General features: G+C 35.4%; 1 protein-coding gene and 1 long non-coding RNA gene across 2 annotated transcripts in view; one reads left to right on the forward strand and one right to left on the reverse strand.

The window, feature by feature from the left end:
- GALNTL6 (polypeptide N-acetylgalactosaminyltransferase like 6) overlaps positions 1-27,843 on the forward strand; it is a 1,233,993-nt gene that overhangs the window by 809,950 nt on the left and 396,200 nt on the right. The gene's annotated exons all lie outside the window — the stretch shown is intronic.
- Positions 8,437-27,843, reverse strand: part of LOC109026434 (uncharacterized) — a 99,722-nt gene continuing 80,315 nt past the window's right edge. Inside the window, exon 3 of the long non-coding RNA XR_002005467.3 lies at positions 8,437-10,355. This is a non-coding gene — a long non-coding RNA (uncharacterized lncRNA). The remainder of the gene's footprint in view (positions 10,356-27,843) is intronic.

Raw genomic sequence — 27,843 nt, forward strand, 5'->3', positions numbered from 1 at the left:
TATCCCAGCAACATATATTGAATAGAAAGTCCTTTCCACTTGCTTATTTTTGTAGACTTAGTTGCAGATCAGATGGCTGCAGGTGTGGGGCTTCATTTCTGGGTTCTCTATCCTGTCTCATTGGTCTGTGTGTCTGTTTTTAACCATGCTGTTTTGGTTACTGTAGCCTTATAGTATACTTTGAAGTCTGATAACATGATGTCTCATGGCTTGTTCTTTCTGTTTAGGATTGCTTTGGCTCTTCAGGTCTTCTTTTGGTGCCACATGAATTTTAGAATAGTTTTTTTCTAATTCTGTGAAAAATTGCATTAGTAGTTTGATAGGAATGGTGTTGAATATGTAGGTTGCTTTGGGCATTATGACCATTTTAACAATTCTGATGAGTATGAAATGTTTTTCCATTTATTTGTGCCATCTCTGATTTCTTTCAGCAGTGTTTTGTAGTTCTCTTTGTAGACATCTTTCACCTTTTTGATGAGCTGTATTCCTAGGTAATTTTTGTGTGACTATTGTAAATGGCATTGCATTCTTGATTTGGCCCTCAGCTTGAACATTATTGATGCATAAATATGGCACTAGTTTTTATAAATTTATTTTGTATCTTGAAACTTCATTGAAATCATTTTTATCAGTTTCAGGAGCCTTTTGGCAGTATCATTAGAGCTTTCTAGATGTAGAATCATATTGTCAGTGAAGAGAGACAACTTGATTTCTTCTTTTCCTATTTAGATGCCTTATATTTATTTCTCTTGCCTGATTGCTTTGGCTAGGACTTTCAATGCTATCTTGAATAGGAGTGGTGAGAGTGGGCATACTTGTCTTGTTCCAGTTCTCAAGGGGAATGATTCCAGCTTTTGTCCATTCGATATGATGTTGGCTGTGAGTTTGTCATAGATGACTCATTATTCTGAGGTATGTTTCTTCAATGCCTAGTTTGGTGAAGGTTTTTATCATGAAGGGATGTTGAATTTCATCAAAGGCTTTTTCTGCATTTATTCAGATGATCATATGGCTTTTGTTTTTAATTCTCTTTATGCAGTGATCACATTCATTGATTTGCATTTGTCGAACCAACCCAGCATCCCAGTAATCAAGCACTCTTGATCTTAGTGAATTAACTTTTTGATGTGCTGTGGATTCAACTTGCAAGTGTTTTGTTGAGGATTTTTGCATTTATGTTTATCGGGATGTTGGCCTGTGTTTTCATTTTTCAAAGTATCTTTGCCAGGTTTTGGTATGAAAGTGATGCTGGCTTCATAGAATGAGTTAGGGAGAAATGCCTCTTCCTTGTTTCTTTTTTCGAATAGTTTCAGTAGAATTCGTATCAGCTCTTCTTTGTATGTCTGGTAGAATTCAGCTGTGAATCCATCTGGTCAGGAGCTTTTTGCGTTGGTAAATTTTTTATTACTAATTTATTTATTCAATTTTGAAACTTGATACTGGTTTGCTTAGGGTTCCAGTTTCTTCCTGTTTCAATCTTGGAAGGTTGTGTGTTTCCAGGAGTTTATCCATTTTCCCTAGATTTTCTACTTCATGTGCATACAGGAGTTCTATAATAGTCTCTGAGAATTTTTTGTATTTCTGTAAGATTGGTTATAATGTTATCTTTGTCATTCCTGATTGTGCTTATTTGGATATTCTTTTTCTTTGTTAATCTAGCTAGCAGTATATTGATCTTCTTTATCCTTTCAAAAAAAAAACTACTTTTGGTTTTGTTGATTCTTTGTGTGGATTTTGGGGTCTCAACTCTCAGTTCTGCTGTGTGAGTTTTTAGTATTGTGCAGTGCTATGAAATAAAGAAAAATATACTCACTACATGCTGCTACATTATAGGGATATAAAAAAACTTTCATGCACCCTCATCACTCTATGTATTTCTTATACTGTTTGACTCTTTTACTACCCTTGACCTCTTAATCACTTTCTTGTGATTAGTTAGTTGGTTTATTATTATAATCAAATCAACATCAGTATTCTTTTATATGTACATTTTCCATTCACTTTTGCTGATAACATCTTGTCTATTAGTGTTTATAGCAACTGCTTCAAATCTTTTTTGAAATGAGAAAGCATACAAGCATACATCTGAATGTAAATAAATCAGTCACAATCTCAAGTCCCACTGATGTCTCTTTTTTCAAAATATTTAACCTTGGGTTAAATTTTTTATCAAGTATTTAAACTCTGCCGCAGGTAGGCTGGGCACGATGACTCATGCCTATAATCCCAGCACTTTGGGAGGCGGAGGTGGGTAGATCACTTGAGCTCAGGCATTCAAGACCAGCCTATTCTCTTGGAAACATAATTACGAAAACTTCATTCCTTGCGCTGGCCGTTTCTTTAACCAAACTTCAGCTTCTTTGTGCCCATAGGTGCTGGCAAGCAGAGATGGTATATCTCTGAATATGCGTATTGTCAGTGTCTCTCTGTGAATGCCATTATTCAAGGGCTCACAATTGATATTGTTCTTTGTTGCAGATAGTGACTTCCAAAGTGAAGTTTTTGGAATGCTAGTGCTAGAAGACTTTCTTAAAAACGAAGATTTCATAGCAAAGTAAACTTTTTTATATTTTCCTAAGAAGAAAATGTAACCTTTCTTGGTAATTTTTGATGAATATTAAAAGATTTTCAAGATTCTTCATTTAAAAAAAAAATACCTACTTTGTAATCCACTTTTCTGTTGTTACTGAACTGGAGTGCACACGATAATTTTCCCCTGACCTCGTATATGCCACAAAGATTCTGATTTACACTCTGGGAGTCACAGCCTTCTTGATTTACCAAATCCTTATCTGAACACACAAAGACATCCACTCTTCCAAAAAATCACTTTTATGTACAGCAATGCTGTTAGTAAAGTTGTGTTTGTCTATCTGTGTCTTGTGTGTGCCTTTGTGTATGTCTCTGTGTGTGGTGTGTGTCTGTGTGTTTTCTTCTGTTTTAATTTGTGGTTCATCAAGAGAAACAAATTGTTCAGTACACGGAAGAAAATAACTCATTTACTTTTTTACAAGAGTCAGATTTGAAGGATTTTTGAAGGTTCCTAAAATAATAAATTTATTATTTATGGACAAGCATTTTATATCATTAAAAAAGAACAGATTTTGTTAGTCTTATAATGCTTTAAAAATGCAGAATTTCTCATGTGAGAATCGGAATTGAATTTAGGTATGAGATTATGAAATTATTAATTATTAATACTCTTTTGGTGAAAAGGAATATTTAAATATATTTTGAGACTTTACCCTCTATGTGACAAGCAACTTTTATTACTTTTGCATTTAATTAAAATTTCTAATTACATTTTTGTCTATGATAAAAAGTATAAAATTTAAAATTCAACAGTTACCACTATTAAACTTGAAGCATTTTCACATTACAGTTTCTGCTGCTTATACACCAACCATCAATGCTGTTATGGATTATCACTTCAATTAAAAGATTGTTTATGATCCCCATAGGTATAGATAGAAATGAAGGCTGAGCAATGGGAATTCCAATGCTGATGTAGAACATTCCATATTAAATAAAATCCTGTGCACCTGGGAAATCAAATTTTAGCTCAGTTGTATTTATTATGACACCCTAGGACTTGTGTTTTATAGATTCAAGATAAGAAAATCATTAAAAATCTGCTTGTCACATTAAGAGATCATTTAAAATTATTCCCTCAGGGATTATTATTAGCAATATATTGTAAGAACTTTTCCTTCCTTGACCATCTTATCTTTATGTAACACATGATTTCGGTAGTTAACTAGAGAATTCAGTGTTCAGGAAGATTATGATGTTGGGAAATCCTCCTGAGACAATTTTTTTCATCACTGAGACTTTCCCCCAAATAGGAAGTTGTTTTCTTTTTTTAATCTGCAAATATCCTCACTTTTTCTCAAGCCACTTTCCTTACTGTCAGTCTTCTGCAGGTTTTCAGCACACCTAAAAAGAGAAAACATAACCATTACATACCTAAAAAGACTCAATAAACCAAAGTAAAAAGTAAAACCTCGAGACCTGAGGTCAAAGAATCAAACCCAAGTAAGACTGGAGTTTTCCAGTGAAATACTTGGAAATCTAAAATTCAAAACCAAGGTCATGGTGTGGAAGGACATTAATATACATTTTATCTTTTCATAACAAATCATGCCTAGGGAAATTTTCCTACTAGAAATCGTAATTATCTCCATCAGTCGCTCCAGGGCAGTATCGGCAAGCTGATAATGCACCTGCGTCTCTGCCAATCACATTGCCACAGAAACTGGAGGGGAAAAATCTGCTGCTCAAGAGTTCTATCTCTGAGCCTGTGAAATAGCTATTATCTCCATGGCAATCTGTATTTAAGACAGCCATCCAATCCTCATCTTTTCTTTTTTACAGTTTTCTTTTAAGCTTTCATATAGCTTCATTCTGAAAAATATTTTCTTTAATTACTTTTCCTTTATTCCTCCAACTCAACATATATATATATAATACATATATAAATAATGTATATGCATTTCCACAAAGCTATCTTGTTTTTATATAATTAGAGGGAAATTATCTTTCTGATTCCCTCTAATTATATAAAAACAAGATAGCTTTGTGGAAATGCATATATGTTATATACATATATATATACTACATAGAAAATATAACTGATATTTGAGTAAGTATGTAAAAGAAAATTGGCCAACAGAAAATAAAATTCTTAAGAAAACTAACAAGTAGTGGTTACAATAATATATAGAGATGCAATATATATAAACTGTATGAAAAATGTAATTGACAATTGCATAGAGTCATTATGTAAATGAAACATCAACCAATGAAAAACATAAAATTCTTTAGACATTTAACAAGTACTGATTGCAACAAAACACAGGGTTTCTTTTTTTTTTTTTTTAACTTTTTTGAATATGTAGTATTTTTTTTTTTTTAATGGAGTCTCACCCTGTTGCCAGGCTGGAGTGCAGTGGCATGATCTTGGCTCACTGCAACCTCCTCCGCCTCCCGGGCTCTAGCAATTCTTCTTCTTCAGCCTCCCGAGTAGCTGGGACTACAGGCGCACACCACCATGCCTGGCTGATTTTTTGTATTTCAGCAGAGACTGGGTTTCACCATGTTGCCCAGGCTGATCTCAAACTCCTGAGCTCAGGTAGTCCACCCGCCTCAGCCTCCCAAAGTGCTGGGATTACAGGCGTGAGCCACTGTACCTGGCCAGTAATTTTTTGATGTTTGAAGTTCTACGAAAAGACAAAATTTTCATTACAATAATATCAGTTGTTAATGTTTTTCCGACTATCAATATCATTATTTAACTACTTTCTTTTCTTCACTCAATCTCATAGTTCTATTCAACCTGTTAAGAACAAACAGTATCTATTCAACCATTTCAATCATCAAAGTAAAGTTTCAGGAACATTATTCTTGTAAAACTCATGTGTGGACAATGATGTTTTTGTGAAGCAAAACCAGTGTGATTTGCTTTCAAGATTCCCTCCAGTGGGTTGTGTTTTTGTTGTTTTGCCATACAAGTAATGAATGTGTCTGAATATAGAAGGGATAGGTAATTTAAGAAAGAAGTACATCTTTTATAAAGTATTGAAAAGTTTTGAAAATATCACACTGATAAAACCAAACATATCTGAAGCCATAATTCATAATGGAATTAACACTGTAAGTCTACATCAGTGTTTTAAATATTTTCAGTACCTAGAAATATATGGTGAATATGTGGTAGTGAATAAGTCTCATGAAACCTGATGGTTTTATAAATGGGAGTTCCCCTTCACAAGCTCTCTTGCCTGCTGCCATATAAGATGTGACTTTGTTCCTCATTTGCCCTCTGGCATGATTGTGAGGCCTCCCCAGCTACATGGAACTGTGAATCAATTAAACCACTTTTCTTTATAAATTACATAGTATCAGGTATGTCTTTGTTAGCAGCATAAGAACAGACTAATACAGTGAATTGTTACCGATAGAGTGGGGTGCTGCTGTAAAGACAGCCAAAATTGTGGAAGCCACTTTGGAACTGGGTAACAGGCAGAGGCTGGAACAGTTTGGAGGCTCAGAAGAGGACAGGAACATGTGGGAAAGTTTGGAACGTCCTAGAGACTTTTTGAATGGCTTTGACCAAAATGCTGATAGTGATATGGACAAGAAATCTAGGTTGAGGCGGTCTAGGATGGAGATGAGGAACTTGCTGGGTACTGGAGTAAAGGTCACTCTTGTTATGCAAAAAGACTGGTGATATTTTGCCCCTGCCCTAGAGGTCTGTGGAACTTTGAACTTGAGAGAGATAATTTAGGGTATCTGGCATAACAAATTTCTAAGTGGCAAAATATTCAAGAGGAAGCAGAGAATAAAAATCTGACTATGCAATAAAAAAAAAAGAAAAATCCATTATCTGAGTAGAAATTCAAGCCAGCTGCAAAAATTTGCATAAGTAACAAGGAGCCAAATGTTAATCACCAAGACAATGGGGAAAATGTCTCCAGAGCATGTTACAGACCTTTATGGCAGCCCCTTCCATCACATGCCTAGAGGCCTAGTAGGGAAAAATGGCTCCATGGGCTGAGCCCAGGGACTCCTGCTCCATGCAACCTTGGGGCATGGTGCCCTGCATCCCAGCTGCTTCAGCTCCAGCTATGGCTAAAAGGGGCGAACATACAGCTCAGGCCGTTGCTTCAGAGAATGCAAGCCCCGAGCCTTGGTGGCTTACACGTGGTTTTGGGCATGCTGGTACACAGAAGTCAAGAATTGAGGTTTGGGAACCTCTGCCTAGATTTCATAGGATGCATGGAAATGCCTGGATGTCCAGGCAGATGTTTGCTTCAAGGTCAGGGCCCTCGTGGGAGCTTCTGCTAGGGCAGTGTGGAAGGGAAATGTGGGGTTGAAGCCCCCACACAGAGTCCCCACTGAAGAACTGCCTACTAGAACTCTGAAAAGAGGGCCACCATCCTCCAGACCCCAGAATGATAGATCCACCGATAGCTTGGACAGTGCACCTGGAAAAGCCACAGACACTCAACACCAGCAGCTGAGAGGGGGGCTATACCCTGCAAAGCCACAGGGCAGAGCTGCACAAGACCATGGGAACCCACCTCTTGCATCAGTATGACCTGGATGTAAGACATGGAGTCAAAGACAATCATTTTGGAGCTTTAAGATTTGACTGCCCTGCTGGATTTTGAAGTTGCATGGGGCTGGTAGCCCCTTCATTTTGGCCAATTTCTCCCATTTGGAATGGGTATATTTATCCCAATGCCTGTACCCCCGTTGTATCTAGGAAGTAACTAACTTGCTTTTGATTTTACAGGCTTATAGGCGGGAGGGACTTGCCTTGTCTCAGATGAGACTTTAAACTGTGGACCTTTGAGTTAATGCTGAAATGAGTTAAGACTTTGGGGATCTATTGGGAAGGCATGATTGGTTTTCAAATGTGAGGACATGAGATCTTGGAGGGGCCAGGGGTGGAATGATATGTGCTTTGGCTATGTCCACACCCAAATCTCACTTTGAATTGTAATTATCCCCATGTGTCAAGGACAGGGCCGGGTGGAGATGATTGAATCATGAGGGCAGTTTTGCCCATACTGTTCTCGTGGTAGTGAGTTTCATGAGATCTGATGGTTTTATAAATGGGAGTTCCCCTGCATAAGCTCTCTTGCCTGCTGCCATATAAGATGTGACTTTGCTCATCATTCGCTTTCTGGCATGATTGTGAGGCTTCTGCAGATGTGTGGAACTGGGAGTCAATTAAACCTCTTTCCTTTATAAATTACCCAGTCTCTGGGAACAGGCTAATACATAGTCCTAAACTTCATAACTTATCTAGTGTAGCTCTCCCCAGTATGACTAACCACCACACTCCATATTCACCTCCATCTGTTTCCAATATGTCCCATCCTTCTCAAAAAGAAGTGTCTATTCTCTGTATTTAGGACATCATTTATGAGGTATAAATTATTCATGTTATGCTTCTCATCTGGAGTGTTTTCTCTCCAGTCCATAGGAGTGTTCAAGGCCTAAAAGCAGAGGTGACAAAAACAGTCTGCCTGCAAATGAAACGTGGCTCAAAGACATGTTTTTTATGGTCCACACAGTAGCCAATAACTTAAAAACTGAAAATTTTTATATAAAAATTCAGATTTTCATCTTTACCTGAACACCTAGAACATGTGGTTGCACTGTCCCCCGTGGCAATAGTTGGCTGGAGCTAAGCAGCTCTGGAACCTTCTTGGTGGGGCAGTGTATGTACTCCTTGGTCTAGCCCAGTTTTCATTTCTTCTTATTTCTTAGCCTGGGTCCCTATAGACACTTCAACTTTTGATCTCTGACATGCAAGAATGAAATTATATAGCAAAGAGTAGAAAATCTTTGAACACTCATTCACAAGGGAAAGTTTCAACATTATTATAACAGTACCTAATCTAAATAAAGTCAACCACAAATTTATTTATGTTTAATAAACTTTATTACTACAACTTATTCAACATTTATTGAATCCTATTTTGTACCAAGAATTAGATGAGGAAATGTGGACAAAGAGAAGAGTAAAGTATATTTCTGCCTTCCCATAATTAATCATGTAGTCAATATAACAGAAATCATTTTAAACAAGGTATTTTAATACAATGCAATAACAGAGATATATACAAAAGGCACTAAAAGAAAATCTCTGAGCATCAGCTGTATTATATTCAAAGAGCCAACTTATCCATAGATGTTATTAATGAATAGATGACAGATTTGATGGCTTACATCAATTTAGTTTTTACAAGAGGAATATAAACACCTGTGTCATAATTGAGGACTGCAAGCTACTCAAAGTCATAATTGTAATTTTGCATGACTTGTAAAATGTCTGCTTCAGTAATCATGAAGCACTAAGAAATCAGTATCACACTTCAGAATATAACTAAACTTTTTATTCCTAACCTATTATTTACCTGCCTATCTTAAAGAAATATCTTGGATGTTTGAGTTAAGTATCTATTTGATAAATGTTATATAAATCAGTTGCTACGGGCATCAGTGTTTTGGATTTTTTTCAAATATAGTGCGACTGTTTATTTCAAATTTAATTCAAAGAAGATGTATTTTGAACTGTCTCAGGTTAAATTTCTGGAACTTGATGGTAACTTGAAAGAATTTAAAAGTAGGAATTATTACAATTCAAACTCATATTAATCTAAAGACAATTCTGAGCTTTAGTTTTGGGTTTTTTATCAAGGCAAGATCAATCTCCCCCTGAATTTGACCCATTAATCTGTCTTCCCCCCTTAACCACACCCTTTCAAATTTTGCATATTTGAAAAGAGCTATCATACCTTCCTCACAAATATACCTATTGAATAATTTCCTATTTAGTTTACTCATATGGCTCGATTATTTTTCTGCGACCTTTCTTCTCAAATGTTCCCCTATTTTTAAACATTCCTTGTAAAACATAGCACTTAGAAACAAATGAAGTATTCTAGATTGTGGATGATCAGATCCAAGTTTGGCACAATTATTTTTCTTGATGTAGACAATATTATTTTTGAGCAAGCTTTATATCCAATAACATTTTTAGTAGCATATCATACTTCAGATGCACATTGAACTTATATTATTCATTTGTTTCTTCTGAGTGCCATATTTGGCTTCATCCACTAAACCATATGATAATTATTTGGTACATATGATAAACCTATAGTTCTAATGACAACATTTCTATAAAAGCTATGGATTTCAGATTCCTTGAAATAAATTTTCAGTCCACCTTTCAAGCACTGTCTTCATTGAGTATAGCACTCACTCAGTACAGGATACTTTTCATGGTATAGAGTCCCTAAGGACCAAGGAGTCCTGGAATCATATGTAATCTCATCACCCAATCATTTGCTCCACCATACAACTTTATGATATTGTTTTAACCAAAAGTCAGATTCACTATTATAGAAATTACCCTATTGTTGGAAGTGACTAAGATAATGGTCATTAGTCTGATGTCAGAGAGGAAAATCCAAATAATGACATGTCATTGTTTATCTTATTGATAACTGCATACTACTTTATACTGTAAATAACTGAAAATAAACATTTCTTAAAGCTTGTAGTAGACTGAATACTGGTGTCCCAAAGATGTCCATGTCCTAATTCCCGGACCTTCAAATGTTTCCTTACATGGCGAAAGGGACTTTACAGGTGTGATTTAGTTAAGGATCTTCAGATCAGAGGATTCCTCTACATTACTTGGGCAGGCCCTGTGTACTCACAAGAGTCCTTAAGAGCAGAGAGGAGGGTCAGGGCAGAGAAGGCCATGTGACAATGGAAGCAGAGGTCAGAGTGAAATGGGGCCACAAGACAAGAAATACAGGCAGCCTCTAGAGCTGGAAAAAGCAAGAAAATAGATTCTTACCCACAGCCTTCAAAAGGAGTACAGCCCTGCTTGCCCATTTTGGATTTCTGACCTCCAGATTAAATGTGTGTTGCTTTAAGTCAGTAAGTGTGGTAATTTGTAACAGCAGCAATAGGAAACTAATAAGCTTCTTAATCAGAGGCTCCTGGTAAGAACTGCACTCATCTAATTAGACTTTGCTGGGGGTAGAATAAAACACAACTTCTGTTTATCCTGACAGATATTAAAGAACATAAGGCTTTTTTCTTCTTCCTAATAGTGGCTTTAATAGTTTGATTTTTTTTCAACTCTGCTACACTTTACATATATTATATGGGAAGAAATTGGTACAATGAGTCTAATTTTCTACAGATTTGTCAAGAGTATTTGAACAGTAAAACATATTTCCAAACAATCATTAGTTTCTAACACCAAAAACTGGGTAAACAGCCAAACTAAAATGGTATTAAAAAGACTCATCATTCTTTATATTAATTGCTAACTCATTAATCAATTACTAATTCAGAAATACACAGATTATTAGGTATTGCTAAGTGATAACTTGTGGACTTAAAGGTAAATTTGGGTAAGGATAAAAAATTAAAACTTGGTTTAGAATAATAAAATGATACCAAATCAGAATCAGAATCACACAATTGCAATGTTTAGAAACTGTAAAATTTATACTAAAATATTTAAGGCATTGTTTATCAAGCTAACACAGTTCTAAATAATTGTACAATGCTTTAGACAGGAATAGAAAATCAATAAGCTGGAGGTTTCAACCATTCCTGTCATGGAACATTTTAAGATTTATGAAATAAAATTGATTTGTGAAATCAGACAGAATTGCTGTATTTACCTTTCATTAACATGAATGTAACTGTGCCACTAGTCAAAAATATTAATCACGTTGATTATCCTTAAGCAATTTCAAGTTTATTATTGAAAGCATAAGTATTCATTTTCCCAAGTATTCAATAAGACTGCCTGTCAAATTACAAACAACACAGTAAATTCTACAAAGGGTGGTGAAACAATAAAATCATTTAACATAATTGAATATTCCCATGAATTGTATAAACATTAATCTTAATGATAAATCAAAAAGCAAATAACTTATTGGGTAAAGTTCTTAAGTTCTACATCTAGCTCTGTCACTAACAACACTTCTTAAATCCACTGAAAATAATCTACTTGTAACCTTGACTCTGTTTTCATTAATCACCACAAGGACTCTCAAGTCACTTTAGTTTCCCATGCTTTAATCTCCTATTGGACCCTACGCATACTTGATTTTTGTCCTCTTTTATTACCCATTCCTGATTCCTAAACCTTTTCTATTGTGTCCTTCAGGAACCATCATCAGAAGAATGCCTTATATCCTAAAATTAGTCTGTGAATATTCTCTTCACTTTCTTTCTTTAATATAACTGGCTTTCCTTCATTTTCCAAGCAGTGGCTCATGTCTCCCATAGTCATTGTTGCAATAACTTTACTATTCGCAGAAGTGACTGAAAACCACACACACATGCACACAAATCACATCACAAAAAGTAAACTCAGTGTATCCTTGACATGACTTTGTAAGATCTCGAAAATACCTATGGCCTCTCTCCATTGCTATCCAACAAGGAGACAAGTATTGCAGACAAGAAGCTAGATTGGCAGAGAGTGATCTTAACTGGTTGTGGTCAAAATAGTTTACTTCTGTAAATATGGCAAAAGCACATATCCCTGTGAACATATTGGTAAAGCCCCTCCCAGGAAATAAGCTCCTGTAAGGAAGTGGGGTGGGGCAGGGGAGCTAGAATTCAAGCCTCATTAGTTCCATGAAGACCCCACGATTGCATGCATCCCACTCTCTGACCACCACCTCCTGCGTTTTCTCTCCCCTCTCTCTGGTACCTCAATGACACATTTTAGTTTTTAGCTTCTCATTTTAAAACAATTTCAGACTCATAAAAAGTTACAGAAATAGTAAAAACAGTTCCCATGTCTTCTTTACTCAGCTTCCTTAAATGTTAACATACTACAAAGCCAGTATAATTATCGAAGTATATTTATGAAAGCTAGGAAATTAAGATTGATGCAACACCATTGACAACCATAAACCTTATTCAAATTTCATGAGTTGTCTCACTAATATTTTTTATTTTTTAGTATGGAATTTAATCTAGGATCCCATAATTAATTTAATTGTCATCTTGCCTCTAATTTGGGACAGTTCTTCATTGTTTCTTTGACTTTGATGAACTTAACACTCTTGAAGAGTACTGACCATTTATTTTGTCAAATGTCCTTCAGTTGGGTTTGTCAGTATTTCATCATGATTAAAATCAAGTTGTGCATTTTTCAAAATAATATCACAGAAGTGGCGCACCCTTCTCAATGCATTGTATCAGGTGCTACGTGATGTTGGCTTGTCCCATTATTGCTGGTATTAACTTTGATCATTTGGTCAAGGTGTTACATGTAGATTTCTCCACTGCAAAGTTAGTTTTCTCTGTGTAACTAATATGTATCTGGTAGGGAGGGATACTACAAATATTCCATATCTCATCATATTTTGTCAACTAAGTTTAGCATTCATCAATGCTTCTTGCCTGTAACAATTATTACTGTAACGTTTGCCAACTGGTGATCCAAAACTCTCAACCCTACTGGGACCTCCATTCCATTGATCTTTCCAATGTTACTCTATCCTCAGCATTTTCGTTTCCTCGCTTCCCTCTATGTGTAGCTTAAATTCAATTCTCCATCATTATAATTACCCCCTTGCCTATATCCTCAACTCATTTTCTCTTCACTTGTTTCACTGTATTTCTTGTTAAAACCACAGCTCTTCACCTACTCTTTGCCTAGAACTATGGACTTGAGATTTGCTGATAAAAAAACACATAAGCAAATTAACTGGTTTCTTTTAAAATAATGTTCATTACCCCTAGAGAATCCCTAATATTGTCAGGTAATTTTACTATGTCTTTCTAGTTCATTATTACTTTACAACTCTTCATACCTTCTTCTGTCTCCTCCAGCTCCCAATACCTCCTTATCCATTTCCCCTCTCAGCTGATGACCTTGCTTCATATTTTCTGAGAAAAACATGAATCAACCTAATCAGACTTTGAACCAACTCCCACCATAATATCTACTTGCTGGCATCTGCACTCACACTGGCTCCCACTGTTACCATAGGTGAAATTTCTATGTTTTAATACCATGTATAAAAGCTTATCCTTTTTCATCTACTCAAGCACATTGCTCCAGCAGTTTCTCTCACTTTTGCATCATCAAAGTTTTCTCTATATTAGATCATGCCAACAGCTTACATTTTATTATTCCTGTCTTTTTTTAAAAAAAAATCTTTCATTCCACTTTTCCCACATGTTACTACCCCATTACTTTGCTCCTCTTTATAGCAAAACTCTTCAAAAATTGTTTTCAATCGTTACTGTCCCCAATTCCTCTCCTTCTATTCACTCAAATCTACTTCATTCAGATATTTGCCTCTATTGTTCACTGAAACTGATCTTATAAAAGTCATCAAAAACCATTACATTACAAACGCACAGTTAGTTCTGAGTACTCTTTTTGCTTCACCTGGTAGTGGCACTCATCACAGCTGAACATTCCCTCCCGCGTGTCACAGTGTGTTCACTTACTACCAAAGGAAACATTCTGTGTGTTTCTTCTGTTTGACTGGACGTTCTGCCTCCATACCTTTTACTCATTCAAGCCTTTGTATGTTGAAGTGTCCCAGGTTTTACTTATTCTCATGATCTCATTTAATCTCATGTCTTTAAATACCATTTATATGGTATATTAGTCTGCTTGGGCTGCCATAACAAAATGCCATAGACTAGATGTCTTTAAAAAGAGAAATTTATTTCTCAAAGTTCTTAAGGCTGGAAGTCCCAGATCAAGGGGTCACCAGAGCTGGTTTCTCCTGAAGCCACTCTCCGTGGCTTGCAGAGGTCAGCTTCTCGCTGTGACTTCAGATGGTCTTCTCCATGTGTGTGCACCCTTGATGTCACTCTATGTGTCCAAATTTCCTCTTCTTCAAAGAACAAATCAGATTGGTTTAGGGTCCACCCTAAAGACCTCATTTTAATCTAAACACCTTTTGAAAGGCCCTGTCTCCAAAGTAGTCATATTCTGAGGAACTGTGAGTTTCTCCACTTCAATATATGAATTTGGGGAAGACACAATTCAGGCAATAATATATGACAATTCCAAATTTTATACTGCCAACTCAGACCTTCCTCCCCAAATTCAGATTCATATATATGATAGTTTTAACATCTCTCATGAATTTTATCCTGGAAATCCACTCTCCCCACAGCCATCTCTGTCTTGGGTCTCAGTAACTCCATTCTACCATCCTTTCGTGATCCTGGTCAAAAAACCTTAGAATCCTCCTTGACCCTCTCTTCTCTAACTGCTCACATACAATCCATTAGAAAGTCATGTCACTCTACCTGCAAAATATATTTAAAATCTGATCCTTTATCATTCTTTTCACTGCAATCACAATGAACTAAGTCAACATCATCTTTTGCCTGGATTTCTGCAATAGTTTCCCAGGTCTTTCTCTTGCTTCTTTGTAGTCCATTCTCAAAACAGAAGCCATAAGTGATCTTTTTAAGACATAAGTCAGTCTATATTACTCTTCTGTTCAAAATCCTTCAATGGCTTGACGTTTCACTTGGAGTAAAATGAAAAGTCCTTACAAGGAATTACAAGGCCCTGCCAGTTCTGGGCCCAACTCCCTATCCCCTTAACGCTCTGACCTACTCCTATGCTTCTCACATTAGCTTACTATACTTCAGCCAAACTGACCTCCTCCTATCCTAAAACACACCAGTCATGCTCCTGCTTTAGAGCCTTTGTTCTGGCTACTACTCCATCGTTCTTCCAGACAAACTGCTAACTGCATGGCTCGCTCCTTCACCTTCTTCAAGACTTGGTTTAAATCTGAACCTTACCAATACACCTTCACTGACAATTGGCTACTGCTCCTAAGCCCTGCCCACCCTATCCCACCACCCTCAACCTGGATGTTTTCTTTGTTCATGACATTACTTACCATTTGTGTAACATATTATCAAATTTACTTATTCATCATATTTATTTTTATTTTTTTAATCTCTCTTCCAAAATAGGAATTTAAGTGCTCTAGTGCAGGAATCTTTATTCATTTTCTTCCCTCATATATTCAAATTCTTAAGGAAGTGTCCAGGACTTTATAGGTGCTCTATAAATAGCAAGAAAACAAATAACGTGATTGAAAAAATGGGTGGAGGACCTGAATTAACATTTTGCAAAAGAAGATATACAAAGGGCCAACAGGTATATGAAAGAGTGCTCAACATCACTAATCATCAGGGAAATGAAAATTAAAACTACAATGAAATATCATCCTACACCTATTAGAATGGTTATTATCAAAAAGACAAAAAATAAGTGTTGGCAAGGATGTGAAGAAAAGGGAACCCTTGAATGCTGTTTGTGGGAATGTAAATTAGTACAACCATTGTAGAAAACAGTATGAAGTTTCCTCAAAAAATTTAAAAAAAAAAACTATCATATGATCCAGCAATTGCAACACTGGGTATATATTCAAAGGAAATGAAATTCATGTGTCAAAGAGATACCTGCACTTCCATATTCATTGCAGCATTATTCACAATAACTAAGGTGTGGAATCAACCTAAGTGTCTATCAAAAAATAAATGGATAAATAAAATGGTGATTATATATATACATAATTGAGTATGATTCAGCCTTAAAAAAGAAAGAAATCCTGTCATTTGCAACAAAATAGATAAGCCTGGAGGATATTATGTAAAATAAGCCAGGTGTAGAGAGGCAAATACTACATGATCTCACTCATATGTGGAATCTTAAAAAGTCAAATTTATAGAAGTAAAAAATAGAATGGTAGTTACCAGGGGTGGTGGGAGACAGGGAGAGACGTGATCATTGAATACAAAATTTCAGTTAGGAGGAATAAGTTCAAGAGATTTACTTTAAAACATGGTCACTAAAGTTAATAACAATGTATTATATATTTGAAAATGGCTGAGAGTAGCTTTTAAGTGTTCTCACCACAAAAAAATCACCTATATGTGAGGTGATGCATATGTTAGCTAGTTCTACCCATTTCACTATGTATAAACATTTCAAAACATCATTATATACACCATAAATATATTCCATTTTATTTGTGAATTAAATTTTAAAAAATTTGAATGTATGAGTGAATGGATGAATGACAAGCCTCATGCATGACACTTATTGAGCCTCAGACCCCTTATTTTCATAATTACAAAGGTTAAATTATATAATTTCTGTTGTCTATTCTAACCACCAGCATTTGATTTTATGATACTATAGATCTTACTTAGAAAAGAAAATAGATATATAGAAACTTACCTTTACCCAACAGATAAATTTGGTTATTTTAAATGTTTTTTAAAGATTCTTTTGTAAAAAAAAATTACTGCTAATGCATTATACATTCATTGGGAGTCTTTGACACAGAAATGGGGAAGAATAGTCACCTCAGCTGAAGTGGATGAGGTCTCTGACAATTGTACTTCAAAGGCAAATGAAGATAAAATACCTTCAAAATGATCACATAAATCAATAAGCAAATGACTTTGATTACAACTATGATTTAATTAATTATAAGGCCACATCTGTTGCATTAATCAAGCTAAAATCAGTAACAGAATTTAAATTGAATGTGGTACCTCAGGAGACCTTACTGTTTTAAAAGTAAACTTTTTATTAAGGAATAAATACAGACATAAAAGTATACAAATCATGCATTCCTTGTTTGGTGAATTATCACAAAGTGAATGTATTCATGTAACTATTATTCAGATCAAGAATCAGAATATTGCTAGAATATTACAAGCACACCAGATGTCTCCCTAAAGTCCCCAACTAGCCACTGACTCCCCAGCTTCCAACAATTCCCACTATCCTGATATCTAACTTCATAGATTAGTTTTGTCTGGGTTTCAATGTTCTATAAATATAATCACACACTGAGTAATCCTAGTGTCTGGCAATTTTTGTTAACCATTTTTTGTAATATTTATTTACATCATTATGCACAGTTGTAATTCATTCATTCTTCTTAATCTATAATCCTCCAGTGTATTGATATACCCAGTTGATTTTTTATACTGCTGATGGATATTTTGGGTTGTTTCTAGTTTATAACTGCAATAGTAGTGCTGCTTTTTGTATATGTTATTTGATGAATATTTCTCTTGAGTATATATTTTCAAGTATCACTACTGGTCATGATGTATGCTTATGTTCAATCTTAGTAAATATTACCAAATGGTTTCCCAAACTGGTTTTTCCAATTACATTCCTACCTTCAATATGTGACAGTTTCAGTTGTTTCTTGCCCTCTTCAAAATTTAGTATTTTCTATCTTCTTTATTTTAGTTATTTTGGTGTATGTGTAATGGTATCATATTGGTTTGATTTCTATGCATTTGTGTGGTTTTGAAATTTCATATGTACAGTAAAATGCACACATCTTTATTGAGCTTGATAAATTTATATGTTTATGTGTATGTACATACACACATATACAGTGTATGTGTGTATGTGTATATATGTATATCTGTGTATGAATGTATGAGTGAACACACACATATACATATACATATACATATACATACATACACACACACACAAACCTATGGTAACCACCATCTAGAACAAGATATAGAACATACTCAGCACCCCAGAAAGATCTCCCTTCCACTTTCAACATCCTCTAAGAGGTAACTATTTTGGCTTTTCCCATTGTAAATTAATTTTCTTTTTTCTTGACTTTCAAATAAATAGAATCATACTCTCTTGTGTCTTTTGAGTATGCACAGACACACAGACTCTCCAATACATGGAGAGTCATCCATGTATTGCATGTAGCAGTCATTTTTATTGCTTTGTAATATTAAATATATAAATATACCACAATGTACTTGTCCATTCCATTGATAAATGTTTGGGTTGAGTAAAGCTGTAATGAATATTTTGTACTCGATATTTGTTGTAATTATTTCTTCCAGATATATGTGTCTGTATATGGAGCGAAAGAAACAAAAAGGGGGTGGGTGATATTGCTAGGTCCTATGGTAGACATTTGTTTAGGCTTACAAGATAATGTTAGTTTCCAAAGATCTTTGTCAATTTACACTACCAGCAGCAATGTATGAGAGTTCCAGTCTCTACGAGGTCATCAGCATCACAACTGCCATTGTCGTGGGTGGATGGTAGCATCACATTCTTATCTGCATTTCATAATGACTAATGATATTATATTGAACAGCTTTTCATATGCATACTGAATGTTTAAGTACTCTGTTGTAATGTGTCTGTTCAACCCTTTTGACCATTTTTAATTGGATTTTCTGTTTTTATCTCATTGATTTGTAGAAGTACTCTATAAGTTCTAGACAGAAGTCCAGTCCTTTGTTGGATTTGTCTATTACAAATATTTTCTCCCAGTCTTTGACTTTTCATTATTATAATAGTGTCTTTTGATAAATAGAAGATATTAAATTTAATAAAGGTGAATTCATTCATCTTTTATTTATTAATTCTCTTGAATGTCTGTTTTTAAGAAAAAAAATCACCAAAAGATCATGAAGATATTGTCTTATAATTTCATCCAGAAGTTTTATTTTTTCTGCCTTTAACACTTAGGACTATGATCCATAAATAATTTTTGTATTGGTGTAAAGTAGAAATCGAGTTTCATTCCTTTCCATAAATTTATCTAATTGATCCAGGAACATGTATTGGGAAGATTATCCATGCCCCACCAAGTTGCAGTGGCACTTGTTTTAGAAAATGAGTATGTATGTGTGGGAATAGTTTTGGACCCCAATCAGTTCCAGTGGTATCCATTGGAAAGATTTTTCTTTGTTCCCTATGGGAGCAAAGAAACATTTTTCTATCTCATCACTAGGTTTGTGATTAAGCCCTCTATAACAAAATTCAGATTAATAGAAAAAAAGCATACACATTTAATATGTGTTTTACGTGACATGGAATTCTTAATAAGAAAATGAAGGCCCCTCCAAAATAGGTAAATGTATATTTTTTATGCTTAGGTTTGATGAAGAGATGGATAGTCATGAAGATGTATGATTAAACTAAGGGTATGATCTAATGCTAATAATCTCACCAGGGTGGGGGCAGAGAGAGTTAATAAACAGGACTTATTAAGGCCTGTTTGTTTAGATTATTCCCTAAGTCTCTGAGTCTTCAGAGATAAGGATATTCCTTTCTCAGGATATAGGGAGAACACCTCTTCCATGAGGCTCTTATGACCCGTTTCAAGGGAAAAATCAACAGGAAAATGAGATGGCTTTTCTACTTCTGCTGTTTGCTCACATGCCAAGGTGTCATATTTGGGAGTGGCATGTCCATCACTCCAATACCATGCTGTCTTTTTTTTTTTTTGAGACGGAGTCTTGCTTTGTCGCCCAGGCTGGAGTGCAGTGGCGCGATCTCGGCTCACTGCAAGCTCCACCTCCCGGGTTCACGCCATTCTCCTGCCTCAGCCTCCCGAGTAGCTGGGACTACAGGCGCCCACTACCACGCCCGGCTGATTTTTTGTATTTTTAGTAGAGACGGGGTTTCACCGTGTTAGCCAGGATGGTCTCGATCTCCTGACCTCGTGATCCGCCCGCCTCGGCCTCCCAAAGTGCTGGGATTACAGGCGTGAGCCACCGCGCCCGGCCCCATGCTGTCTTAATTACCATAGCTGTATAGAAAGTATTTATATTTTGTACTATATGCTATCCAACTTTGTTCTTCTTCTAAAAGATTGTCAGGTCCATTCTAGGCATTTTGTATTACCATGTAAGTTTTAGAATCAGCTCTTGAATTCCTCCCTCCCAGAAAAGATTGGGGTTTTGACTGGCATTGTATTAAATCTATAGATAGCTTTGGAGATTAATCAGCATTTTAACAATATCAAGTTTTCCAGTCTATGAACATGGTATATTTCTCTATTTATGCCTTCTTTACTTTTTCTTAGCAAAGTTTTATAGTTATGAATGTAGACAACTTCACAACTATTGTAGATTTATTTCTAGGTATTAATATTCTAAAAATATTGTGAACGTTGTTTTTATTTTCTATTTGTTCGTTGCTAATATATGGAAATACAATTAATTTTTATACATAACCCTTGTATCCAGCCCTTGTTTTTTATAATGGTTAGTACTACATAGTCTGTATATTTACTTTTGTATAATACAGTATTTGATACTATAGTTGATTTTACTACATTTACACTGATCCCTTGTAATAACGCCATTTTTGTTTTACAAATTTTCTTTATAAAGACTTTCAAATATCAGAACAACTATTCTTTTGGAATAGAAAGAAATTCTTAAAATCATTCTTCAAGTAAAGCTGTGAAATACTATGCTGATAGCTTCAATCAATCATATTGTATAACAGCATGATGTTAATATTTAGGAGCTCAAATTACCGTTTTTAGACTCCTGAAAAAGAATTTTTTCTAGTCAATACAAATCTTGACATTAGAAAATTACAAGGAAGAATTATTCTTCATCAGCATTTACTCAAGTTAATTCAAGTTAATTTGTCCCTTTGGAAGTAAGGATGACAATGAAAATCAAGACTTGGAGTGATTTCTTAATAACATAATTATATGTAAAGATGAAGTAAGAGCTGTAAACCCACCCTGTAGAGGTTTCCTAGGTAGGGAAAAATTAGGTCCTAACTTTTGTTATTCACAACACAAGATGTCCTTAAGGAAAACTCTAGGCCTTCCAGGTCAGTTAATTATTGTCAGTTAAGCCCATCCTCATTCCCTTTCACCCAGATAGAAAATGCCAGGTAGACTTTAGGAGAATAGGTTTGGTGAGGAGCTTCACAGAGTAAAGCAAACTTTAGAAATTATATCTGGCTTTTCAATATGTTCCCCAAAAGGTAATATGGAGGACACAGCTCAGGCCTCGACTCATCAGTCTTCATGTATTATATCACGTAGAATGAAAGTACAAAACAAAGATCACTAAAATTTCTAATACTCTTCTTCAATGTATTGCTGAAAGGTTGGGGTAGGTGAGAGCAGGGTAAGAGTAAAGGTACATAAACCTTTCTCTACCCCAGAGTAAAAGTGGTGGTTTCTTCTATTCCAGGGCCCAGGCTGAGTCACGCTCTTCTAATACTATGTTGAAAATTTAGCATTCCTCATATTTTACAGATTAATTTTAAGAACCACTGTCTGATCTGCCCATAGCTTCATAGTTCTGCTATTTAACTTTGCATGGATTTCCTGAGAAGTAATAATGCTGAACACCCCTCCTCCCACCACAGCTCTGCATTACATAAAAAAGTTATCCCAAATTGACTGATGAAAAATCTTCAATCATTTCTCCCTAATTCTTATTTTTATAATTATTTTTTTCCTGATTGCCAAAGGAGGCAGGTCAATCTCCTAGTGCACCCTACAATGGTAATGCATTGATTAAGGGTAATAACAGTGGAAACAGCCACAATACTATCATTAAATTTATTAACTGTTTCTTGTATGTCAGACACTTGTCATGGAAGCCGCCCACTATTCAATATCTGAAACTAACAAGACTGAGTTTGTTGCTGGCTATGCGAGAGAGACATGTGCTTGTAAAACAGTCTCTCTGAGAATAGCAGAGAACTCATTTTACTGGGTTTATGGAGGTGTGGGCTCCGGCATGGGTAGATTTTTAGAATTGGGTGGGACTAGGGATTGGTTGACCTTTAGCTGTGTCAGATTGGCTTACTGGATTACTGGAGCCAGACTGGCTATCTGCTGGCTTCCATGAGCTGGGCTACTGAAGTGAGATTGTTGCTCACTGACTGATGTTTGGAAGCCAAAGACTTAATTCATTGGCCAGGCTTCAGAAATACAGCTCCTAAAGCTTCTAAAGTAAGTTGTCATTTGTCATTGAGAAGGGTTTAAAGCTGTTTCTGGTGATTGCTTGTTAGGATGTCCAAAACACAGTCTTTTCCTGGGAACACAAGAATCTTTTACTCTGATGATACTCAATGTTAATATTAGTTAGTAGTCAGTTTATAGATGTTACACAATTTACTTTTCAGAAAATCCTTTATGAATATGAATTATTAGAATTTCCATTTTATTCATAAGAAAACTAAGGCTTATCTTGCCCAAAGTCACATGACTCATAAATGGAAGAAACACGATTCAAAACAATTTTAACTCCAAAAAAATCAGGACATACCCAAAGACTGAGTCTACATTCATTCCGTGAATAGTATAATACATGCTGAGTCATCAGGAAGCCAGGTGTAGCTGTAAGCATTGAGAATACCAACTTACACAAAACACACAAAATCTGTCTTCCTCCAACTAACGCCTTTGCTACCTTTTGCTGATATTTGCATTCTAGGCCTTTTCTCCTGCCAGCTTCAAGATGTCACCTGGCAAATAATTCTCCCCGGATTAGGTCATTTTTGTATAAGTCCTTTGCCCAATACTTCACCAAAATCTTAACTTTTTTCCTGTGAATGGGGCTGTCCCTTACTCTTTACCTTACCTCTGAAAAATCAGATTTGCATTTGACAACTACACTTAATTCAGATGGCTGAAGGAGATTAAAATCATACCTTCAAGTTCTAATTTAATAGTTAACAATTTTATTAGAGTAATTTTGTGCCCATTTTTGAGGCATCCAAACTAAGTTTATTTTTACCCCATACTTCAACGTAAGGTGAAATTTTTCTCAAAACACAAAGCAGAAGTAGTTGCCTTATATTCAAATCCATATGACTTTTTTTTATATATTATGAGTCACATTCTCAGTTTATTTTGAGCAAACAAGAAAAATACATTAACCTGAAGCAACCTCAGCCACTGGTAGTTTAGGATGCTCAGATGTCACCCAAAGAAATTTGTTTAAAAAACAGGGAGGGGGCAGACAAACTTTGCATAGATTGTAGTCATTATTGCTGAGTGTGCAGCTTCTCAGCTCCAAGTATTGAATGTTACTGTAAATAAAGTCTTTAAGGACAACTTTCCAAGTGTTACAGTAACCGATTATGGTGAGGAAATAGCAAATAGACACAAAATGAATTTTTAAAAGAAACTGCCTGTATTTCTATTAATGGCTTAATTATCCCATGATGATGTGCTCTCTTCTGTGTTAGAATAATCACAAAGTGGCTTTTTTTAGTGATAACAAATAACTGAATTAAATGTGTGTATAAAGAATTTGTATAAAATTATCTCCTGAATATCTAAGAAGCACAGCAATTATTCTGAAGTATTATTTTCTATGATAAATGGTTTGTACATGTATGTATAATAATTAAGTACGAAGTGTAGATCGTGATTATTTCACATTTATTGCTAAAAATGTTTACTTTCAAGTTAATAAAATGAAACATTTATTTTACAAAACAGAAGACTGTCTTATTATCAAAGTGACCTTATACTTGTACATATTATGTATGTTATTTTTCTTATAAATTGAGGAAGTTTTGTTAAATTGCTTTACTAGGCACAAATCTCATTTAGTACAAAGCACTCAAACATATTTTGTGTTTATTTGGCTTCAGATGTAGCCAAGGAGGTCACAGCATTCTAGAAAATTTGTGTTTTATTAAGCATCCTAGGTACAGAGGTATTCAGCAGAAGAAAGCTTATGGTAGAAATATCCCCAAAATTCCCATGATTATATCTCAAAGTTGCCTGCAAACAAACAATTTTCATGGTATAGAAAGAGGCCCAATCCTCTTCGTCTTCATCCCAGGATCCTTTTGGGATGTCCAGCGGGTGATGAGATTGAGGATCGCAGTGTCAGGAGTGGGTCGCCCTCTAACCTGCTTTTGCACCGCAAGCCAGAGTCCAGGAAGGTACTGTGTTTTTAAAAAGAACAGCGGTACCGTATTATTCAGCAGTATCTTGAGTTTTGTATAAGAAGAAATAGCAACCAAAGTAAATTCATATATAAATAAATAGATAAAAGTTGCAATGTCACTATTTAAAATAAAAAAGCATAACAGAAAAGAAGAGATATCTAAGGGCCTAGGAAATATAATCTTCTTCAGAAAATATTTTCTTAATGAGTCAGGAAAAAAATAGAGAATTGCTACTTAGCATTAATGAGATCAAAGGCCATTACATCTATTTAACAGTAATAGGTCAGAATAAACAGAGAATTCAAAGAACCAAAAGTTAATCGAATCAATACAAATAATGATAAGCCTTAAAAACCTGGCCCAATACTGCCAGAGTGCTACAGAAAATAAATATGAATACATATCTATAATGTGGAAGAAATGGAAAGAGATGTCTGTTAATGTCACAGATGACAATGGACTTTGGGAACAGAATGTAAAGAATTGACTTTGAATAACAGTATTTCCAAAAAAGAAAATAACACAAAATAATGAGAACTGATAATCAAAATGTAAAATAAAATAAAAGGGCCTAAGCAAATAAGTTTTGATAATGTCTAAAAAATTGCATATATGAGGCTGAAAAGTTTTCCTAAAGACTACAGCATGTAAGAAAGCATGATATCATAATTCTTAGTGTGAACTGTAAAATGAGTAATTCAGTATTTTTTCAAGAAGTGGGGAAAGAGAGGGTTTCAAATTACTGTATCCTCTTTACTATAGTCATTTACTGTATTCATGTTTAATATATAAACTGATGAAAGACTTTTACTTGATGATTAGAACTTAGTCAATTTTTAGGCAAATGTTGTACACCACACTGTCTTATTAGTCCATGTGTATTGTCCATCCACTGGATTCCAGGCCTGCTTTAGGTGCAGGGACTTCTGGCCCAAACGAAAACAGTAGGACCTGAAGCCATGGAGTTTACAGTGAGAAAAGACAACAAGCCAACTGTTGCACTTTGACTTAATTATACTTGTAATGAGTTCTATAAAAGGGAAATGATATTACAACAGGAATTACTCAGGTCACACTGGTGATTAGTGCTGTGAATGCAATTTTATTGCTGTCAAACAACTTCAAGTTTCACAATATTACATAGGAACTAGAATTAAACTTCATGAAGGCAGGGATTTTTGTCTGATTTTTTCACTTTCAATCCTGAGTGCAGACAACATTTCCTGGCATATAGTAGGCACTCAAAAAATAATTGTTCCTCAACTAGTAAATGCATAAAAGGAATTCTTCTACTGACTAATTGGTTAGCTAAACTCCTACAAGTAGCCTCTGTGAACAAGGAGAAAAATAGTACCTTATTTCATCATATATAACAAACCATACATTGTAGGTTGTCATTGATTATGACACATTACTATTTTATATGCAAAAGATAAATCAAGTTTGGAGAATCTGATAGGACATACCCTCCTCCCCAGACAAGGCTGAAAATCGTAGTGTAAAATGAACGATAATTAAAGCTACAACACAGAAAGTAAAATTAAATTTGCGTGTCTCAATCTTGTCACTGAATAGAGGCAGGGAAAACAAATGTCCTTTGAATTTCTGAAAATTTGAACCATAAGGAGTGCTCACACCGATCTGCAACTCCGAATTCATACCACCATTATGTTCCCGAAGACCACAGACATAAAGAGGTCCCGGGTTGGCTAATGGAAGAAATAAATGGCAAATCCTATCTGGAAGAACTCAGCTTCAGTCGAGACTCAGAGAAACTGTAATACAGAGCTGCTAATATGAGTCTTAGAATCCATAAAATGCAGTGTTTAGAACACTCCCATATGTCACTGGACAACTGGAAAAGTCATCTAGATTATGTTTAAGGAGCTAAGAATGGGGATTAGTTTTCCCTTTGTCAGCAAAGTCCATCTGTAGCCAGTGACATGCATTTTACAACAGTCAGTTGCAATCTCCAAATTCAGGAGTGTCGAGGTTATTCATAGTTCCAATTTTTTTCCTCAAAAAAGAACAGGGTGATTTAAAAGTAAAATAGAGAAACCTAAGCTGAATTTCTGGCTTAAACAAGAAATCTCTTAGGATGGGATATTTTACTGAGATTTCGAGTATATGTTGCATTAGTCGAAGCCAAAAGAACAGAACTATTTCCAAGGAGGGTAAGATCATGTGCTAGTGTCCTGAAGTGGGAAAAGCATGGCCTGACTGAGTTGTTGAAAGAGACGTTGTGCCTTTAGAATAAAAAGCAAGTGAAATAGCACTGCAAGAAGAGTTTGTGGACACAGGCATGCCCTAGATCAGGCCAGAATTCTTTACATTTGTTTAAGGCATGAATTTTAATGACAGGAACGAAAAAAGAGGATTTCCATTATTTTCAACATGTCCTCTCATCTTTCCTTATAATCTGGGTAAATATTGTCTCCTACTTTCTGAAATGGGTATTGAACTAAATTTTAACTCACCTTTCTTTCCTTTAACCCCAGAATTTCACCCCACAATTAGCCAATACTTCTCAACTTGATTCAATAGATAGGATTCCTTCCTTTTTCCAATATAAGAAGGTTTTCTGTTTCCTAATTATGTTTTTTTCTTGATTCAGCTTCCATTTCTTTTAACACCCATAAACTCTTTCTGTTTTAGTTGCTACGATTTTCAAATATTTGGTGTGTACTTTTACTTCCATGTTCTATCCTGATTCAATATCATCTCAGTTTCTGCCAGCTTTCATCTGACTTTAAAACTCTTCTGAAACTACCTGCTCATCAAAGATCAAAATGTGCTTTTCCACCAGATCCAGTGGCTTTCTCTCATCTCTCATCTCCTACTTGCTTTAACCTTGTATGTTGTTGACCATCTCCTGCTACTTTCTTCAACAAATTTTGTCCTTCGTTGGCTAAACTATTGCACTTTGTTATCTTTCTATTTCTCTTCTTCCTTTTTTTTTTTTTTTTTTGAGACAAAATTTCACTTTTTTGCCCAAGCTGGAGTGCAGTGGCATGATGTCAGCTGACTGCAACCTCCACCTCCCAGATTCAAGTGATTCTCCTGCCTCAGCCTCCTGAGTAGCTGGGATTATAGGCTCATGCCACCATACCTGGCTAATTTTTTGTATTTTTAGTAGAAACGGGGTTTCACCATGTTAGCCAGGCTGGTCTTGAACTCCTGACCTCAGGTGATCTGCCGCCTCGGCCTCCCAAAGTGCTGGGATTACAGGCGTGAGCCACTGTGTCCGGCCTTATTCTTTTTACATGACCGTACTTCTTTTTCCTCTCTTTTCCTGGTCTTAGTTCAACATTCTGCTTCTCTATATCTGAAGAAAGAGGAAAAAAAAATACCTTGCTATCTTCCCCTCAACAGACATACTTTACTAAAAGATGTTGTGCTCTTCTATTATTCTCTTCCATCATTTAGGACTTCATTTCAGAGATCCTGAATAAAACATATAGATAATTTCATGATCTGGAATAGAATCTGCATTTGTGACTGACAAGAGAGGTTGTACAAATTATAATTTCTGACTCCTT

The sequence above is a fragment of the Gorilla gorilla genome, chromosome 3 (assembly GCF_029281585.2).
Source record: "Gorilla gorilla gorilla isolate KB3781 chromosome 3, NHGRI_mGorGor1-v2.1_pri, whole genome shotgun sequence".
NCBI lineage: Eukaryota > Metazoa > Chordata > Mammalia > Primates > Hominidae > Gorilla > Gorilla gorilla.